The sequence below is a fragment of the Elgaria multicarinata genome, chromosome 1 (assembly GCF_023053635.1).
Source record: "Elgaria multicarinata webbii isolate HBS135686 ecotype San Diego chromosome 1, rElgMul1.1.pri, whole genome shotgun sequence".
NCBI lineage: Eukaryota > Metazoa > Chordata > Lepidosauria > Squamata > Anguidae > Elgaria > Elgaria multicarinata.
The window spans coordinates 213,708,447-213,729,031 of record NC_086171.1 but is presented as its reverse complement, the minus strand read 5'-3'; positions in this window follow the sequence as shown (position 1 = coordinate 213,729,031).

Here is a 20,585-nt window from a genome sequence, read left to right as displayed (position 1 = left end):
TATATAAACCAATAATAATAATATATTTATTTGTTACTCGCCTCTCCCTCTGGATCGAGGCGGGGTACAACACAAATGCCAACACCTTGAAGTACATATAACTAATTAAAACATTTAAAACTAATACATTATTAAAATCAGCGCATTGCGCTTTGTGTACGGACGTGATGCACGTGTGTGAATTGCTGTTCAGAAGGTGCACTATTGCTTCAGATTGTGGTTTAACTCTCGCGGTACAGCTGCGGCTACATGTGGGGAACTTTAGCACATGTGACCAAGGCCATTGGCTGCATGGTGCTCCTGTTACTGGATCACGTTGACTTAGGCCTGGTTCTGCCCAGACTTACTTCCGCCTACATCTCACGCACATTAGCTCTGTTCCCACCCTACCACATAACAAGCTTAATTAAATATAAGCCAACCTTGACAGATGTTGAAGCAACCTATTTTGTCGGGCTTCCAGAAATGGAAAACCCACAACTTCCCTTGGTAACTTGTTAAAACGTCCATCTGTTCCAACCATTAGGCTTTGCATGCACTGGCGGCTCAGTGATTTGAGGTTTCTGCTTTGAGGTTTCTCTGTGGTGAGCATCAAATTGATGAGCATCATTTGATCTAAGAATATCTAGAAATCTATACTAACGCCGCGGGCTGATGCTTTGAGGCAGGTTTCAGCTCCAGAAATTTAAAATAATAAAAAAAGAAAACAACCCAGGTCTCAGTCCTAGAATACTTGACAGCACCTGTTCCTCTGAGCATGTGAGAGTCCTTCCCCTTCACAAACTCTTCGTCCTTACCTTCAGAACCCTCCATGGCTGTCTGATCTCTCCAACCTGATACCTGGATAAATCCCCCGCCAGGACTTTCTCGCTGGCAGCTAGGGATGTTGAAGAAATCTGCGACGCAGTCAAATGAGGTTGGACCCCAACCTGCGGGTTCTACATCAGACTGGCTTTTTCCAAGGTGTGCAGATTCTGTGGATTTGCAAACCCTTTTAAAAAATATGGGTGGGGGGATTTGCATGATTGCACATTAGCGCTAATGCGTAGTTCCGCAATGCAGTGCCCGTTTGCAAATGAACAAAATTCTCCTGCAAAAACTCCAGTTCTGTCAATGAGTGAAGGGTGAAAGATGCCTGACAATCTGTGAAACAGAGGCCATAGCTAGACAGTAGGGCTGTGCTCTGCTCCGATTCGGATCGCGAAGCTGGAGCGGAGCGACCCGATCCGCCTCTGCCAAAGGCAGGTCCGAATCGGGTTGGGGGAGCTGCGGATTGAGGCGAAGCGGTTCGCTTCCATCCGGAGCTCTGAACGCAGGTAAGGGGGGCTCACCTGGCAGCAGCGGCACCACTGCTGCAGTCTGTGCGGTGACGGCGATGGAGTCAGGGAAGGGGGCAGGGGGGAGGGGGGCTTACCTGTGTCCGCTGCAGTCTGGCACCAGCTTCAACCGAGGCCCAGGCCTCGGTTGAAGCCGGAACCAGACCGCAACGGACACAGGTAAATGGGAGGGATGGGGGCTTATTCAGCCCCCATTTTGTCCTGCCTTCCCCACTTACCTGCCTCCGCCATCTGCCGCGGAGGCAAGTAAGTAGGGAAGGGGGGGCAAAATCTCGATCTGCCCCTATTATTATTATTATTATTATTATTATTATTATTTATTTATATAGCACCATCAGTGTACATGGTGCTGTAGAGCGGAGTGGGGGAGGATCGGATTGACATGAACGGTTCAGGTAGTCCATGCACAGCCCTACTAGATGGGGCTTTATCCCAGGTGATCCCCGGGATCGTTCCTGTGCATCCACATGATGCACAGGGTATCCCGGGATCAGGGAGGGATGATCCCTCCCTTGCCCCAAGTTATAGCCCTCCCCTTTGGCCCCAGTTTTTCCGCGGTCCCGAGCTGAGCCAGTTGCCACGAGTTGACCCAGCTCCGCACGATTCCTCGTGAGGAGCCAGGAGCTGTGCACGGGGCGCAGCGTTCCTCAGGAGCACTGCACCCATCGGGGGTAGGATTGGGGGAGGGGGAAAGTAATTTAAATTTTAAAAAGGACTTAACTTTTGCACACAAGCGTTCATGCGCTGCTGGCGCTTTAATCTAAAAAAAATGGCGGGCATGACGCCTCTCCTTCTGAGGTCGGCGTGCGTTGTGTGTAAACAGAGGAGGGATCTCGCGTTAAACACAACGCGAGATCTTCCCTCCTCCGTTGCGGGATAACATGTAGGTCTAGCTAAGGCCAGAGATGGAACGGAAGTTTTGGTGAAACTTTCCTCTAGAACACACACACACACACACCGCATTTTTTGAGCCTGAATTTGAACCACGAGGGACACTTGATGCAGCGCTAACGCACAGCAAAATGGGATTTGGCAGCCACAAAGCAAACCACATTCTCCCACCCCCAGGAGTCTCCTGTCCTGCGCTGTCCCAGCTCAAAAATTAAATGCAACAGCAATAATGTATATGTTGTTACTGGGTTTTGTGTGTGTTGTTGTTTTTAAAGAAGAATTTCTCCAAGGATAAACAACCAGATTTTGGTCTCTCCGCTTATGTACACACCACCTTTTCTCAATGACTCCGTTTGGCTACAACAATCCAAAATAAATCCGCACGCGCATATATCGCAGCCAAATGTTACATTACCGGGGTGGGAGAGAAGAGAGAGTTGGGTATGTAAACAACTTGCTCTTTTCAATAATTGCTTCTGACAGATCCATTTCTTCCACAAGGTTCAAGCATCATTTTGTAATGGTATCGGTAGCTATAGCAACATGGGCCAAAGAAAGGGGGAAAAAAAGAAAGAAAGAAAGACAGCAAAAGAAAAAAAAATAAGGGGAAAAAGCAGTATCCTGGAGCAAAGCAACATCTCAGTAAACAGTTCTCATTCAGATGAGCACAAAAAGGAAGTAGAGGAGGTGGATCCGTCTGACATGGCCAGGGTGCAGAACCGGCAGTGAAATAATGACTGTCCTCAGGTGCGTCTCTGTTGAGAACAGCCTGTAATAACCTTGGGAAGACACACTCACAAGCGCTCGGCGGGGTGGCGGAAAGTCGCGCCTTTCCTCGGCTCTGCATTTTCTCTCAGCCAGGTGTTTCCAGCTCCTGCGAAGCAGCAGCGAATCAGCAGCGAAGGGACCAAAACGCTTGAGTAAGAGAGGCAGGAGCCTGCGTGCCGGAACAATTAAAGCGGCCTTGGAATACATTCAATTAGAACGAGGCAACCAGGTGCCCTCCAGAGGTCTTGGTCTCCAACTCCAATCCTCTCCAGCCAGCACAGGGATGATGGGAAAACATCTGGAGAGCCCTGGGTGGCCTATCCCTGGGTTAGATCTGTGACCCATTTGGTCAGTATTTCCTGCCTCAACCAGCACGATGAGCATTTCTCAGCCCTACATGGCGAAGCTGGAGGCTAAGCCAGGGACCTTCGGTATGCAACGCCTGGGCTTGATGAATAAGCTACAGCCCTTGCGGCAGTTCCAGATGGTGGTCCACTAAGGCAGGGTTCCCCAGTAAGGCACCCGTGAAGTTCTCCATGCCCCGTCCCCTTCAAAGTTGAAAAAACATTATGGGGCCAGGTTCTCCTCCCTGTGACTGAACCTGCCACTGATTCAGCAGGCAAGAAGAGAAGGAAAGGCTTGATTCCTGACAACCCACATCTTCCTCACGCAAACCTTGGCCCCTTGTCTCTATCTCTCCGCTCCCAGCCTCTAGCCTTCCTCTTTCTCTGCTTTGCTCTTTCTCTACACTCCCAGCTTCTAGCCTCACTCCTTCTCTTCCACTTTGTCTTGCTCCTTCTCTCCCACTCACCCCTTTGCCTTGCTCTTTCTCTCCACTCCCAGCCTCTAGCCTCGCTCTTTCTCTCCACTTTGCTTTGCTCTTTCTCTCCACTCCCAGCCTCTAGCCTCGCTCTTTCTCTCCTCTTTGCTTTGCTCTTTCTCTCCACTCCCAGCCTCTGGCCTTGCTCCTTCTCTCCCACTCACCCCTTTGCCTTGCTCTTTCTCTCCACTTTGCCTTGTTCTTTCTTTCCACTCCCAGCCTCTGGCCTTGCTCCTTCTCTCCCACTCACCCCTTTGCCTTGCTCTTTCTCTCCACTCCCAGCCTCTAGCCTCGCTCTTCCTCTCCTCTTTGCTTTGCTCTTTCTCTCCACTCCCAGCCTATAGCCTCGCTCTTTCTCTCCTCTTTGCTTTGCTCTTTCTCTCCACTCCCAGCCTCTAGCCTCACTATTTCCCCCCCGACTTTATCTTGTTGTTCCTCCCCCACTCCTAGTCTGTTAGCCTCACTCTTTCTCTCCCACTTTCCCTTGCTATTTTCTCCTCCCTCCCAACCTTAAGCCTCACTATTTCTCTCCCCTCTCCTCTTTTGATGAGCTAGACCCCCCAAGGCAGCCGTTTTGTGCCACAACCTCCATGGGAGCCATTTCCCAAATGTGCCCAACATGTTGCGGACTCCTGAACTAAGAACTTGAGAAATCTTCTGCCTTTTGCTGCCTGCCTGAGTCTGCAAAAACTGGAGAGAGCGGGATGATCAATGGTCTGGCAGTTTATAGTACATGGCTGCAGGATTGCAGTATATCTGGCTTTCTGGATCTGACATTGTACAGGCCTGATGTACTCCTAGAAAAAACGAATGGCAGGTGCTCCAACTGTTCCTTATTTACCAAAGACACTCTCCAGTTTTAGGAAGCTGTCCCTGGTCAATTGCTGTCTGTATTTCGTCCTGATCTTTGCCTTTGGAGACTCATCATTTTTTATTGATTTCTTACACTGATTTATTTCATCTGAGCTCCTTCAGTTGTCCTTTTTTCAGGGTTCATCTCATACAGGAGCCTTCCCCAACCTGGGGCCCTTCAGATGTTTTGGACCACAATCCCCATCATCCCTGCCCATGCTGACTGGGACTGATGGGAGTTGACAGCGCCAAGTTGTGGGATGCTACCATACAGCTTTGAGAAGGAAAATCGCTACATAACGAGTGGATACATCTTCTTTCCAGTGCGCAAACATTAAGGTGCCATGCAGCGCACCGCCTGTTGTTTCACAGGCCAGCATGTAGCTCATTTTGAACGGCCGATAAGGAATTGTAGGACAGCAACGTTTCCTTAGTTTATCTTCACCTAAACAACAAACATTGTCTTGACTTTTAAAGCAGGGTAGGAATGTTATCAGAGAAGGAATTAATGCACAGAGTTAGGGAGAAAGAAATAGTGAGGCTAGAAATGGGGAGGGAGGAGGGAGAATAATGATATTGAAAGAACTCCTTCTCCCACATCAACCTGCCCACTCACTGAGGTCATCAGTTGGAATCATAGAATAGTAGAGTTGGAAGGGGCCTATAAGGCCATCAAGTCCAACCCTCTGTTCAATGCAGGAATCCACCCTAAAGCATCCCTGACAGATGGTTGTCCAGCTGCCTCTTGAAGGCCTCTAGGGTGGGAGAGCCCACCACCTCCCTAGGTAACTGGTTCCATTGTCATACTACTCTAACAGTCAGGACATTTTTCCTGATATCCAGATGGAATCTGGCTTCCTGTAACTTGATCCCATTATTCCTTGTCCTGCATCCTCCTCTGTGTGACAACCTTTCAAGTATTTGAAGAGTGCTCTCATGTCTCCCCTCAGTCTTCTCTTCTCCAGGCTAAACATGCCCAGTTCTTTCAGTCTCTCCTCATAGGGCTTTGATTCCAGACCCTTGATCATCCTCGTTGCCCTCTTCTGAATGATGTGGTATCAGGGGTGATTCCGCATTGACCTATGTCCCATTTGGTCTCAATCCAGACTACAGCCTTCAGTGTGGTGGCTCCCTTTCTGTGGAACTCCCTGCTTCTGAAGGTCAGGCAAGCAACGACATTGTGCTGTTTTCAGCACCTGCTAAAGACTTCTTTATCTCAGGGAGCCTTCCTTGATTGACCAGCTACAGTTTTAATTGGTAGGAACCCACAACCTTGAGGACATGAGTGTGGCTGCCCTATATGGTGAGCCAACAGAACTACCATTTAAAGTATCTCTCAGGGCAGTGAAGTGTCCTCAGACCCTTGACTAGCCTCACTGGTTCCTTCTGGGCAGGAAGAACTAGAAAGGACTTCCCGTTTGGTCTGCCTCAAGGGTAGCCATCTCCCCCCCCCCCCCCTGTGCAATGCTTTGGTAACATCATCACATAGGATCTGTGGCTCCATTTCCAAAGCATGTGAGTGCTGTGTCACTGCTGGGCTCTCAGCTGAGCCATGGCGGCACTTTTAAAGGGGAGAAAAAAGAGGGGGCATTAGGAAGCCCTAGAATCCACCCGTTGAGCGAGACAAGGCCCCCCCCCCCTGCCCAGTGCCCACCTTCTCTGTTCTTCTGCCAGCAGGCAAAGAACATCTTTATTCCAGCAGGTTTGGGGGCATACGAGCTGGTCTGTTGTTAAACGTTTTTTAATTGGCTGGTGCAATTTATTTATGTTATCATTGTGCTTTTAATTGTGTTTTTATGGATCTGTTTTTAAATTAGATTTTAATTAAGATTGGGTGGGGGGGATAAATCCGTATTTTATTGTTTTGTTTTATTTTTGGGGTAGAAAGGCAGGGGATATATATATATAAATGAAAAGGAGACCACCCAGTCCAAAAGCCACTGAAATGCTCTAGCCAGCCTGTTCATTAGCTGGATGGTTTTCAAGTTGTACAGGACTGTGCCCACCCTGTCATTCACTTCACCCCCGGGCTACCACTCCCTCCTTTGTAGCTGTTGCTCTCACTGGCCACTGGTGCCTGAAATCACCTGGGTGCAACTATTCAGGGCCCAGCCCAGGGCAAACACATGTCCAAGAGTGGCAACTGGGAATTCAAGGGGCCAGAGGCATGCAGGTTGACCCAAGTGAAGCTAGGATACCACTTGCAAGTTGTCTTTCCACCAGCAGGAAAAATCTGTTCTTATTCAGGCACGTCTTTGAGGTGTAAGCTGATCTATTGCTAAAGGGAGTTCTAATGGATTGGGGATGGGTGCTATTGTCTGTTTCTTTTATTGCTGTGTTATCTGAGATCTGTTTTTATGTTATGTTTTAACTCAGGTTTTGTTTTAGACCTTTATTTTATTATGGTTAGCTGCCTTGAGCACCATGGTCAGCTCCAGGTTTTGGAGGCATAATTTCTTTCTTTCTTTCTTTCTTTATTACATTTTTATACCGCCCAATAGCCGAAGCTCTCTGGGCGGTTCACAAAAATTAAAACCACAATAAAACAACCGACAGGTTAAAAGCACAAATACAAAATACAGTATAAAAAGCACAACCAGAATAAAAACCACGCCGCAAAATTGATATAAGATTAAAATACAGAGTTAAAACAGTAAAATTTAAATTTAAGTTAAAATTAAGTGTTAAAATACTGGGAGAATAAAAAGGTCTTCAGCTGGCGATGAAAGGAGTACAGCGTAGGTGCCAGGCGGACCTCTCTGGGGAGCGCATTCCACAGCCGGGGTGCCACAGCGGAGAAGGCCCTGCTCCTAGTAGCCACCTGCCTCACTTCCTTTGGCATAATTATGTTCGGCATAAACAGAAAAGGAATTGAGAATAAAATGGCCAGTATCATACTGCCTTTCCACAAATCTATGATGCTGCGACCACACTTAGAATACTGTGTGCAGTTCTGGGCACTGCACCTTTAAAAAGGGATATTGTAGAGCTGGGAAAAGTGCAGAAAAGGTCAAATAAAATGATGACGGGCCTGGAGCATCTCCCCTATGAGGGAAGGGTTGTTTAACTTGGGGAAAAAAGGAGGCTGGTAGAGGTGTACAAAATTATGCATGGTGAAGAGCAGCCTTTCTCAACCTGGGGCGCTCCAGATGTGTTGGACTACAACTCCCAGAATGCCCCAGCCAGCTCTGGCTGGGGCATTCTGGGAGATGCAGTCCAACACATCTGGAGTGTCCCAGGTTGAGAAAGGCTGGTGTAGAGAATGTGGACTATAGCACTACCTAGGGAGGTAGCTACCTAGGGTTACCTAGGGAGGTTGTGGGCTCTCCCACCCTAGAGGCCTTCAAGAGGCCTTCAATCTGTCAGGGATGCTTTAGGGTGGATTCCTGCATTGAGCAGGGGGTTGGACTTGATGGCCTTGTAGGCCCCTTCCAACTCTGCTATTCTATGATTCTATGACTAGAACCCAATGGGCTCATCACCCCATGAAGCTGATTGGTGGGAGATTCAGGACCGATAAAAGGAAGCACTTCTATACACAGCACATAGTTAAGCTATGGAATTCACTACCACATGATGTGGTGATGGCCACCAATTTGGATGGCTTTAAAAGGGGGTTGGATACATTCCTGGAAGAAAAGGATATCAATGGCTACTAATCCTGATGGCTATGTGCTGCCTCCAGTATCCGAGGCAGTAAGCCTGTGTGCACCACTTGCTGGGGAACATGGGTGGGAGGGTGCTGTTGCACCATGTCCTGCTTGTGGGTCCATGGTTGACAGCTGGTTGGCCACCATGTGAAGAGAAGCTGGAGTATTTTTATTATTTATTTTTTATTGCATTTGTATACCGCCCCATAGCCGAAGCTCTCTGGGTGATTCACATAATGTTCAGACTGTCTTTCCAACATTTCTTTATCATGCAACACTTCCTTCATGCATATATAAAGTCCATCTCCTGACAATTCTAGCAAAAAGTCTGCATTTGTTTATAATCCCTTAGTCAATATCTAAGAAACTATTTCCCCTTAAGTTTATATAACACGATGTATGTTTCTGCTCATATTCTCAAAATTCTAAGTCTTCCATATTTAAAATCATCTTTCTTTCTTTCTTATTGCGATCTCTTTTCCCAAAACACCTCTAAAAACATCTTGAAATTCATTTACGCTGGGCAATGTTAGTTTACCATCTCGATGCTGAAACAGGGGATTTCAAATGTGTACATTAGTCTTCCCTGATGTGGAGGACTCCAAATGTCCTGGACTTCAATTCCCATCATTCCCAGCCAGCATGGCCAGGTTAGGGAGGGCTGGTGCAAATACTGACAAAGGGATGTTTAATACATGATCATACAATATTATTTGGTTGACCTTGGGGGAGCTAGGGGTGGCGACGGCCGACAGAAAGCTCTGGCGTGGGCTGGTCCATGAAGTCACGAAGAGTCAGAAGCGACTGAACGAATAAACAACAACTTTAAATCTATGTGTTCCTGGAGATTCCCAGATACAGAAATTTCCCACTGAATTCCTAGCACTGAACTGTTTTATTCTGTTTATAAATGGTAATGGAAGGATCACTGCATTTGTTTAGATCTATCTTTATTCTAGAGAATGAATAACTTGTTCCACTGGAAATTTACACTTTAGTTAACTTATTCTGTCTTATTATACCATGAAAGAGATTGTAAGGCTACTGACATTGGAATATATATATATATATATATATATATATATATATATATATATATATATCTTTTAAGGTAAAATCACTGAGAAAAGTTGGCCTACACTAGGGTGACCATATGAAAAGGAGGACAGGGCTCCTGTATCTTTAACAGTTGCATAGAAAAGGGAATTTCAGCAGGTGTCATTCGTATATATGGAGAACAGTTCATAACAGTTAAAGGTCCAGGAGCTATACTAGAGTGACCAGATTTAAAAGAGGGCAGGGCACCTGCAGCTTTAACTGCTGTGATGAAGAGGAAATTTCACCAGTTTCCCCATATATACAAATGACACCTGCTGAAATTCCCTTTTCAATACAACTGTTAAAGATACAGGAGCCCTGTCCTCCTTTTCATAGGGTCACCCTAAGGGCCTACACTTTGCCATCATACATTGGAGTGGGGTGGGGGTGAGAATAGAAGAATCAGTCTCTGCCCAGGAACAGGAACACATAGAGCTTTATCACACCAGGGTTATACTGTGCAATCACTGCGAATTGCATGCAAAGGACTCCAAAGTTTTCCAGTTTATAATCCGCTTTGATAGTGAAGTACTCCCATGCATCCTGCTTTAATTTTGCTTTAAAGGCAAAAGACCCAACCTATTTTGGAACTACTTTTGGAGCGAATCATTTGTTGTTTTCCGAGCGGCCACTGGGGGCGCAGGAGCAGGATTTGATATGTTTAAAGAAAAATTAAACAAATGCTGACATCTGCCTAAGTTTTAAAGATAAAGACATCAAAATTGGCACAGTAATAGATATTAAGGAGAGCTCTAAGCATACCAAATTTGAATCGGATTGGGTCATCCGTTGATTTTATATGATTTTTTACATTTCCCACCTTAAACCCATTTCTTGGTATGCAAAGGATCTTAAGAGCGCTGCCACCCAGGGTGTGATTTAGCTAACAACAACAACAACTGCTAAACACTGTAGGGGATAATTCAAGGGAAACAGGTACGTGGGATAAAGCTAATATAGTGGCACGCAGTGTGGCTTGTTTCAACATATGGAGCATGTAGACTCCAGCTGGACATCAGGAAAAACTTCCTGACTGTTAGAGCAGTACAGCAATGGAACCAGTGACCTAGGGAGGTTGTGGGCTCTCCCACACTAGAGGCCTTCAAGAGGCAGCTGGACAACCATCTGTCAGGGATGCTTTAGGGTGGATTCCTGCATTGAGCAGGGGGTTGGACTCGATGGCCTTGTAGGCCCCTTCCAGCTCTGCTATTCTATGATTCTATGATTCTATAACTAGATGGACCCTTGGTCTGATCCACCAGGGCTCTTCTGATGTTCTCAGGATGGGCCTTTGGCAAGGCACCCTGAACACCCTCCCTCAACGAGTCTACTTTCTCACTGCCATTGTCACCAGCTGCTGTTGCTCCTTACCTCCTTTTTCATCAATCCTACCACTTATTTGTTGAGATAGGCAGAGAGTCAGTGAGCAAGCCAACCGTAGCATCTGCTGCTGCTTCTCATTGCCACCGTCGTCTGAGCCAGAACGAGAGGCAGGTGAACAAGCAGGTTGCCATGATGAAGAGAGGGAGCAACTCCAAGGGGCAACCTTGTTCGTGGGGCCCTCCTGCAGTTCGGGCCCTTAGCCAGTGCCTGTGTGCATGCATGAGACCTGCCCAATTACTACTTGCAAACTCTATGTAGCCTGGAGGATTGGCAAATGGAATCCTCACAGGCGCAAGGTGAGTCACTGTTGCAGAATGTAAGTAGTTAACCCCACTAATTAGTCAATGCAAGAATCCTAACTAAAGAATTTCCTCTAAACAGTGATGAAGAATGTATGGGGGGGGGCGGGGGAATCAGATCTCTTACACAAGAGGAATAAGAGAAGAGAATCACTGGTAAGCCATTGCCACCCTGGGGGATTTCCTGCTAAACCAGTCTTAAGAGCTCTGATGGGAAGTTTTGGCAATGTTTTAATAAGTTTATTTATTTATTTATTTATTTATTTATTTATTTATTATTTATTTATTTATTACACTTCTGTACCGCCCAATAGCCGGAGCTCTCTGGGTGGTTCACAAAAATTAAAAACATTCAAAGTATAAAACAACAGTATAAAACCATACTATTAAATACAATATAAAAGCTCAACCAGATAAAAACCGTGGCAATGCAAAATTACAAATTTAAAACACCAAGTAAAAATGTATTTATAGACTGTTAAAATGCTGGGAGAATAAAAAGGTCTTCACCTGGCGTCTAAAAGCATATAATGTAGGTGCCAAGTGAACCTCCTTAGGGAGCTCATTCCACAGCCGGGGTGCCACAGCAGAGAAGGCCCTCCTCCTGGTAGCCACCTGCCTCAATTCCTTTGGCAGAGGCTCACGGAGAAGGACCCCTGAGGATGACGTTAGGGTCTGGGCAGGTACATACGGGAGGAAGCGTTGCTTCGGATAGCCTCGCCCCAAGCCATTTAGGGCTTTAAATGTTAATACCAGCACTTTGAATCGGGCCCAGACCTGGACTGGCAGCCAATGAAGCTGGAAAAGGACTGGCGTGATGTGGTCTCGTCGGCCAGTCCCTGTTAGTAACCGTGCTGCCCTGTTTTGTACCAGTTGAAGTTTCCGGACCGTTTTCAAAGGCAGCCCCACGTATAACGCATTGCAGTAATCCAAACAAGAGTTTATCAGAGCATGGATCACTGTAGCTAGTTTGATCTGCCTAGTTATCCCACTAAAGCTTTCATTGACTAATTGGTGGAGTCCAATTTGAATCAGTGGCGCTGAGGTGTATTGCTATGCTTGCTTCTTCTTTTGAAGCATTTTGGGCCGGATGTATAATTGTGGCAGAATTTGGCAGGCGCAGGGTGTGTGGGTGTGGAGAGCAACATTAAACATGTCTGCATTTGATTTAGTAGGTCAAAAGGGTGGTGGGCAGATTTGCCAAACCTATAACTGATGAGTTTCACATCATACACTAACCAGATACTTTTATTTATTTATTTATTTATTTATTTATTTATTATTTCATTTCATTTCTATACCGCCCAATAGCCGAAGCTCTCTGGACGGTTCACAAACATTAAAACCATGAAGAGCATAATAAAACAACCAACAATTTAAAAACACAAATACAAAATACAATATAAAAAGCACAACCAGGATAAAACCACACAGCAAAAATTGACATAGGTTAAAATATGAAATTAAATCAGCAGAGTTTAAATTTAAGTTAAATTAGGTGTTAAAATACTGAGAAAATAAAAAGGTCTTCAGCTGGCGATGTAAGGAAAACAATGTAGGCGCCAGGTGGACCTCTCTGGGGAGCTCGTTCCACAGCCGGGGTGCCACAGCAGAAAAGGCCCTCCTCCTAGTAGCCACCTGCCAGATACTGTTTTTCAGTAAAGCAGATCTGGTTTCCTTCTCACCGTCCTCCTTCCAGGATAGCCTTCTCCAACCTGGTGCCCTCCAGATCTGTTCAACAAAGCCATGCTTGTGGTGATTAAATGACCACGCATGTATTCAATGGTTCTGTCTGAGAAATGGTTTCCAATTTCTCAGACAGTAACATCACCTTCTTTGGTGACTGGGATTTTAGTCCTGCATAGCCTCCAAAAATAACTACTGAACAGTACGGTTCCTATCTTTCTACATTTGACAGCCTGTTCTTCTCCTATACAACTCTTAAAGGCATAGTAACCCACATGAATAATTCCATCAGTTCACTTCTGTAAGCCCCACTGCCTGCCTGCCTGCCTGCCTCTCTCTCTCTCTCTCTCTCTCTCTCTCTCTCTCTGCAAATTAACTACTTCCATCTAACACCACTGTGAAGCTGAGGCCTTTAGTTACAGCTCTGTGTATGGATTACTTCTTCCATCCCCTATAAATGTAATGATTTAATTAAACACAGTACTGATTTTCTCACGGTGTGTACCAGTTCCTAACATGTGAATGGTCTGGGAGCACCGAATCTTCTAGTAGTGTTGAAACAAAGCAGGTATGGATTGGATGGGAGGTCACAGGAGCATTGCATAAGCCTGTCTAAGCTTTCTAAAATGCAGAGTGGAAAATAAGAAAAACAGAGTGTGCATTGAAATGCCTGCGTTTGTACCTTAATTGGAACCTACCTGCTGGTTGTACTTATTTGACAGGTCTATGAGTGTTCTATGCTCCCTGGACACACAGACGTTCTGATTAACTAACTAGCTAAAAGTGGGCTAGATAGAACAACTATTAGATGGATCCACCGTTGGCTACAGAATTGGACTCAAAAAGTGCTTATATCCATGGTACCTTCTCAAACTGGGGGGAGGTAATGAGCGGGGTACCGCAGGGCTCAGTCCTGGGCCCAGTGAAATTCAACATTTTTATTAATAATTTAGGATGACGAGTTGCAGAGAATGCTTATCAAATTTGCAGATGACACAAAATTGGGTGGGATAGCTAACACCCTGGAAGACAGAAAGAAACTTCTATGTGATTTTGATAGGCTGGAGTGCTGGGCTGAAAACAACAGAATTACATTTGATATGGATAAATGTCAAGTTCTATACCTAGGAAAAAGAAACCAAAATGCACAGTTACAAGATGGGGGATACTTGGCTCAGCAATACTACAAGGGAGAAGGATCTTGGAATTGTTGTAGATCACAAGCTGAATATGAGCCAGCAGTGTGATGTGGCTGCAAAAAAAGCCAAATGCTATTTTGGGATGCATTAATAGAAGTGTAGCTGGTTCCCCTTTATTCAGCACTGGTTAACCCTCACCTTGAGTATTGTGTCCAGTTCTGGGCACACTTCAAGAAGGATGCAGACAAGCTGGAGGGGGTTCAGAGGAGGGCAACCAGGTTGATCAGGGGTCTGGAAACAAAGCCCTATGAAGAGAGACTGAAAGAACTGGGCATGTTTAACCTGGAGAAAAGAAGATTGAGGGGAGACATGATAGCACTCTTCAAATACTTGAAAGGTTGTCACACAGAGGAGGGCCAGGATCTCTTCTCGATCCTCCCAGAGTGCAGGACATGGAATCATGGACTCAAGTTACAGGGAGCCAGATTCCAGCTGGACATCAGGAAAAACTTCCTGACTGTTAGAACAGTATGACAATGGAACCAGTTACCTAGGGAGGTCATGGGCTCTCCCACGCTAGAGGCCTTCAGGAGGCAGCTGGACAACCATCTGTCAGGTATGCTTTAAGGTCGATTCCTGCACAGAGCAGGGGTTGGATTCGATGGCCTTATAGGCTCTACTATTCTATAATTCTATGAATACTGGGCAAGGCGTGAGGGAAACCGACCTACACAAGGACAGCTGGCGACAGAGAACTGGACACAGACAGCAAAAAGCAGAGAGCAAGTATTCAGTAGTAAAAGCAGGACTGCAGAGAGGCAGAGGCAGGCCCTGCAGTACCTTGGAGAGATCCTAGGGTTGAGCAGATGTTATTCTAGGAATGTTCCAGGCCAAACCTGAGTAGTTAGTGAAGTCAGGCCTATTGCTATAATCCTATATTCCAAGAATAGGTAACCTGCAGCAATAAGCCACCCAGAACCCTACAACAGCCCCTGGGTTCTGGGTGGCTTGTTACCCACAGCAACAAGCCACCCTGGCCCAATTTGCATGACATGACAAGCTGTGCTACCCACCCACCTTCAGCATATTACTGGCATTGTTCATCTGCTTCAGCACACGTGTGTGTGTGTGTGTGTGTGTGTGTGTGTGTGTGTGTGTGTGTGTTTCTTGTCTTCGATGCTTTTGAACAAACCACTTCCAGTGAATAAATTGCAGCCATCCCAACTTCAGGGATCAGATCTACTAAAATACCAAGTTTGCATCTTTATACTCCCTTGCTAAATGTGTATAATAATATTCCTCATTCACTGTTGTTCAACAAACCCATGTATAACTTGAAAAGAATGGTTAAGACACAAAAACTTACAGCTCGTACAAAAATGGAACATGGAACATTATCCGTTTGAGGAACTGGGGAGAAATAACAGCACAAAGAAAAAAGTAATAGAATACCTTTATCAGGAAGGAAGTTTACAATGTGGCATGTGAGCTTTTGAATTGCATGGAACTCTTTCCTTAGAGTGGATACAATTAAACAGTAAGGAAGACAGAAGTCTCTGGGAGACAGCAAGGCTCTTAGCCGAATCTGCATTCTGTTTCCGTCTTAAGAGGACTGCAGAAAAAGCCTTTGCAGACTAATTAAGAGCTTGCCTTATTTATTTATTTAAAACATTTCCATCCCGCTTTTTGTTAAGGCGGCTCTCCAAAGTTGTTTACGTAGCATTTCAGCATCATGACAGTACAATACTCACTTGTACTAAAGGTCTCAAATTATTATTTCACTGATCTCTCCTGGACCAGAAAAGCAATTTATTTGTGTGATGTAATCTATGGACGACAACTCAAAAGTAATTCCAATTAATGTCAATAGGGTTTATTCTCATGTAAGTGAGCTCCAAGTATACCACGTTAGAAATGCAACCTACCCATCACCCCACCACCACAAGCAAGTAATCATATGCTGTCTCTAACCTTCAGTGTTTTTCAGTAACCTAAGGAAAGGATTTAATTGGAGCCAAACCTTTCCAGAGCTTAGAATGTGAAACCGGTTTGAATGCTGTGGCTCAGTCACAGCAATGCAACTTCTGAGAATGAGCGGAGTTTCTCTCTTTCACCACCACATAAATATTTAGGGGATCAGAGAGAAGAGGAGGGCAACCAGGATGATCAGGGGTCTGGAAACAAAGCCCGATGAAGAGAGACTGAAAGAACTGGGCATGTTTAGCCTGGAGAAGAGAAGATGGAGGGGAGACATGAGAGCACTCTTCAAATACTTAAAAGGTTGTCACCCAGTGGAGGGCCAGGATCTCTTCTCGATCCTTCCAGAGTGCAGGACATGGAATAACGGGCGCAAGTGAAAGGAAGCCAGATTCCGGCTGGACATCAGGAAAAAACTTCCTGACTGTTAGAGCAGTACAGTGGGTTACCCCCGACATTGTTTGCCCCCCGACTGTAGAATGATCTTCCCGATGAGGCTCACCTGGCGCCAACATTGTTATCTTTTTGGCACCAGGTCAAGACTTTTCTCTTCTCCCAGGCATTTTAACAGCATTTAACAACGTTAAGTTCGTTTTTAATGGACCCCAGAATTGTTGTTTTTAAATGGATACTGTTGTTTTTATACTGTTTTTTATGTTTTTGATGGTTTATAAATTTTGTATACTTTTAATGTTTACTATTTTTAATTGTTGTAAACTGCCCAGAGAGCTTCGGCTGTGGGGCGGTATATAAATATAATAAAATAAATAAATAAATAAATAAATAAATAAATAAATAAATACAACAATGGAACCAGTTACCTAGGGAGGTTGTGGGCTCTCCCACACTGGAGGCCTTCAAGAGGCAGCTGAACAACCATCTGTCAGGGATGCTTTAGGGTGGATTCCTGCATGGAGCAGGGGGTTGGACTCTATGGCCTTATAGGCCCCTTCCAACTCTGCTATTCTATGATTCTATGATTCTAACGGGCTGACAAGTGCAGAGTAAGACCCACATGAAGGAAGACACTATTTCAAAAGGCATCACCCCTTGCAAAAACACTCGTATCTCCAAATCTACAAACAACTCCATGCAGTTAATGAGTCAGTACTCATGATTCCAGATTCCTCAAACACAGAAGATAAGGCATGCTGTTCTTCAGGGGTGTTGTTAGGCATAGGTCCATGGTTCCCTAGCCTTGAATCATTTTTCCTGGGACACAGTTCTGCTCTCAAGTCACGAGTGTCCATTGCTGCCGGGACACATTTTACGGGACACATTTCAAGGGGGATTGCAGCTGGGGAGGGGAGGGTAAACTGCTCCTCTCCACATGTTGCAATATCCCTCTCCCCAAAAAATACACACACACCCAGACATGGCAGGTAGATGGGGGTGATTCGTTTGTGCCAATGGAAGCATTTTCATAAGGTCGTAGTTGGAAAGGGAAGAGTTAGCCCTTCTGTCACTGTGTGCTACGCCCTTCCCAAATCCCTCTCTGTGCAGCGGTTAAGCTTATAGAAGAGGGAAAGGGAATTCCATTGGTGCCAATGAAAACTCTTTTTTTTAAAAAAAAAATCTTTGTAGTGGGAGCAATTTTTCTCAAGGAGGGAAAGTGAGAGATGAGTAGAGAAGGAAGAGGGGCAAATATGTATTTGCTCGCATCACACAGGGGAAAATCGTGTTTGCTTACCGTCACTTCTCTGCCCGCGTGTTTGTCTCTCATTACTTCCTCTTTCGAAAGAGGAAGTAAACAACGTGCACTTGGCCCATTCAGTGGGCCGTTTTGATCCCGCTGCTTCTCTGGCACATAGCACGAGATAGCGGCAACTTCCATTTTTAAAAAACGAAAGAAAGTCAGACTTACTGGGGTGTTTTTTTGTGGTGTGAAGAAGGCTAGAAGGGGCGGGAGGCAGATGAGGTCATGAGAGGGAGCTGTGAAAATCCGTGAGTGCCCAGCGATGAGCATGCAATAAAATGCTTGTCTGATGGAGCTCATAGAAGGTTAATCAATCTGGGAAGGAGGCTTCAAGTGTGTGTTAGATGCTGGTTGTGTGTGGCAGGAGCAGGCAGGGTATGGCCTTTTTGTGATTCCCTGCCTGGAACTGTGGCACATAGAGAGGTGGTACTTTGCCCTAGGGCTCATCTAAACCAAGCAGGATATTGCACTCTGAAAGCGGTATATGTAAAAGGCAGGAGCCACGCTACAGCTTTATAGTAGTATAGAAGTGTGCTGCAGGATCTACGGAGCCTCGTGTGGTGCAGAGTGGTAAGTGGCAGTTTCTGCAGCTGAAACTCTCCCCACGGCCTGAGTTCGATCCCAGCAGAAGCTGGTTCTCAGGCAGGCGGCTCAGGTCGACTCAGCCTTCCATCCTCCCGAGGTCGGTAAAATGAGTACCCAGTTAGCTGGGGGAAAAGTAACCACGACTGGGGAAGGCAATGGCAAACCACCCCACTACAACGTCTGCCAAGAAAATGTCAGCGAAAGCAGGTGTTCCTCTAGGAGTCAGCAATGACTCAAGTGCTTTGCACGAAAGGTTCCTTTCCTTTCCCTGCAGGATCTACACTACTGCTTTATAGTGGTACTGAAGTGCACTGACAACTGTTGGAGCCCAGGACACAACTACTCCAAACAGGATATAACACTATGAAAGTGGTATATAGTATTTGTAATGGGCCCCAACAGTTGTCAGTGCATTTCAATACCACTACAAAGTAGTCGTGTGGCTCCTGCCTTTTATATACCGCTTTCATACCGCTTTCATAATAGAATATCCTGCTTGGTGTAGGTGAGCCCCTAGTTTGCCCAATCGTGGAGGAGGAAATAAGCCACAGTGTCATATTTCCCACAATGCACATGCTGGTCATGTTTGGGGGAAGTTGGTATAATTACCCTCGCGGGCTCAGCTTGCCATCACAGGTGAATCCAGCAAAGGTAATCTGTTGCCATGGTTAACAAGACACTGCAGAGCCCTCATAGAATCATAGAATCATAGAATAGCAGAGTTGGAAGGGGCCTACAAGGCCATCGAGTCCAACCTCAAGCAGCCCTCGGGTTCACAGTGGCTTGTTAACCACAACAACCAGCCACCCTTGCCAGGTTCACAAGCTGCCCCAGTGAGGGTAACTTTGCACACACACACACACACACACACACACACACCCCGGAACATGCAGAAGAAGTAAGCCACCGTGCCTTGAACCTTTCCATAAGGTAGGGGCATCATAGAGCAGCTAATTATGAATTACCAAAAAAATAGGACATGCATCAGTAAAAAGAGGACAAGGTGGCCATTGGTTTGCATATGCTAATCTATATGTATAGATTAGGGGTGTGCACGGACCCCCCACTCCGCTTCACTTTCAGATCCGCCATTTTCGGATCGGGCCGCTCCGCCCCGCCCCCACTCCGCCTGTGCCCACTCCGCTCCGCTCGGAGCTCCAGATCCAGATCGGAGCTCCGTTTCCCCCCCCCCCATAGGGGGGGTTACCGGGCCCTGCCGCAGAGCCCGGTAAGGGACCAAGGGAGAGGGGGACCTTACCTGCCTCCGTCCGCGGTCCGTCACCGTCTTCAATTGAGCCCGCGGTTCCACCAGGAAGTCTGGGCCGCAAGCGGCCCAGACTTCCTGCTGGAACCACGGGCTCAATTGAAGACGCTGACGGACCGCGGATGGAGGCAGGTAAGGGAGAAGAGGGCGGGGGGGTGTTACCGGGCCCTGCCACTGTCGCCGCATGGGTGACAGCGACAGCGGCAGGGCCCGATAAACCCCACTTACCTTTCCGACGGAGCTCCGGATCGAGGCGAAGGATCTGCCTTCACCTCGATCCTCTCCGCCACGCTCCGCCGGCCCCCCAATCCTCTTCGCCTCTGCCTTAAGGGCAGGCGAAGCCCCCCGCTCCGCTCCTGCTTCTCCGGTCCGATTAGAAGCGGAGCACATCCCTAGTATAGATGCAAATTTAGAAATCATTATTTTAATTTAATCTCACTGTGGTGTAGAAGACTGCAAAGAGGTGGGCCACCTGTGTATCGGCCTGTTCAGCCTCCTGCCCAGCTGCATAACCATGGACAGGTCCACAGTTCTTACGATTCGTTCACCGCGTAACCCGGAATTGGACAGGGCAGCCCTTCGAATGGAGGGCACCTTCAACCAGAGGGCCTGTCCTCTGTAAAAGGGGACGCCTGGCTACGTTACAACCTTCCTCTGAACGTGTCAGTGTGTACGGGTTGGGGTTCAGAGGAGAAGTCACAAGTCCCCAACTCGTGGGGAGACAAGTCTCAAAAAATTGCAGAACAGAAAATGGTGTGCATGGGGAGAGGAGATAGAAGGGGATCCATCACACCTTTTTTCCCCCCTTTGGTTTACCTTTGCGTTTTTGACCTCCGTTTCATAAGCGTGTCAAGGGCTCCATCACACACGTCCCCTTTCACGTGGGTTTTCGCTGGTTTGCTCCTCCATTCCAACCCGCCCCTTCTCCTTCCTCCTCCAGTTCATTGGTTGTGGGACTCCGATGGGTGTGGGCTCTTTCCCCTCCCCTCGGCTCCGGCTTTGTTATCTAGCAATTACTGATTTATGGTTTCATCTGGGAGAGCCCAGATTTCTGCAGGCAATGAGGGGGTGGGTGGGTGTTGGAGCACTAAAATGTCCATTCAACCGACTAAAAGCTTTTAAAGCTCCATCCGACAAGCG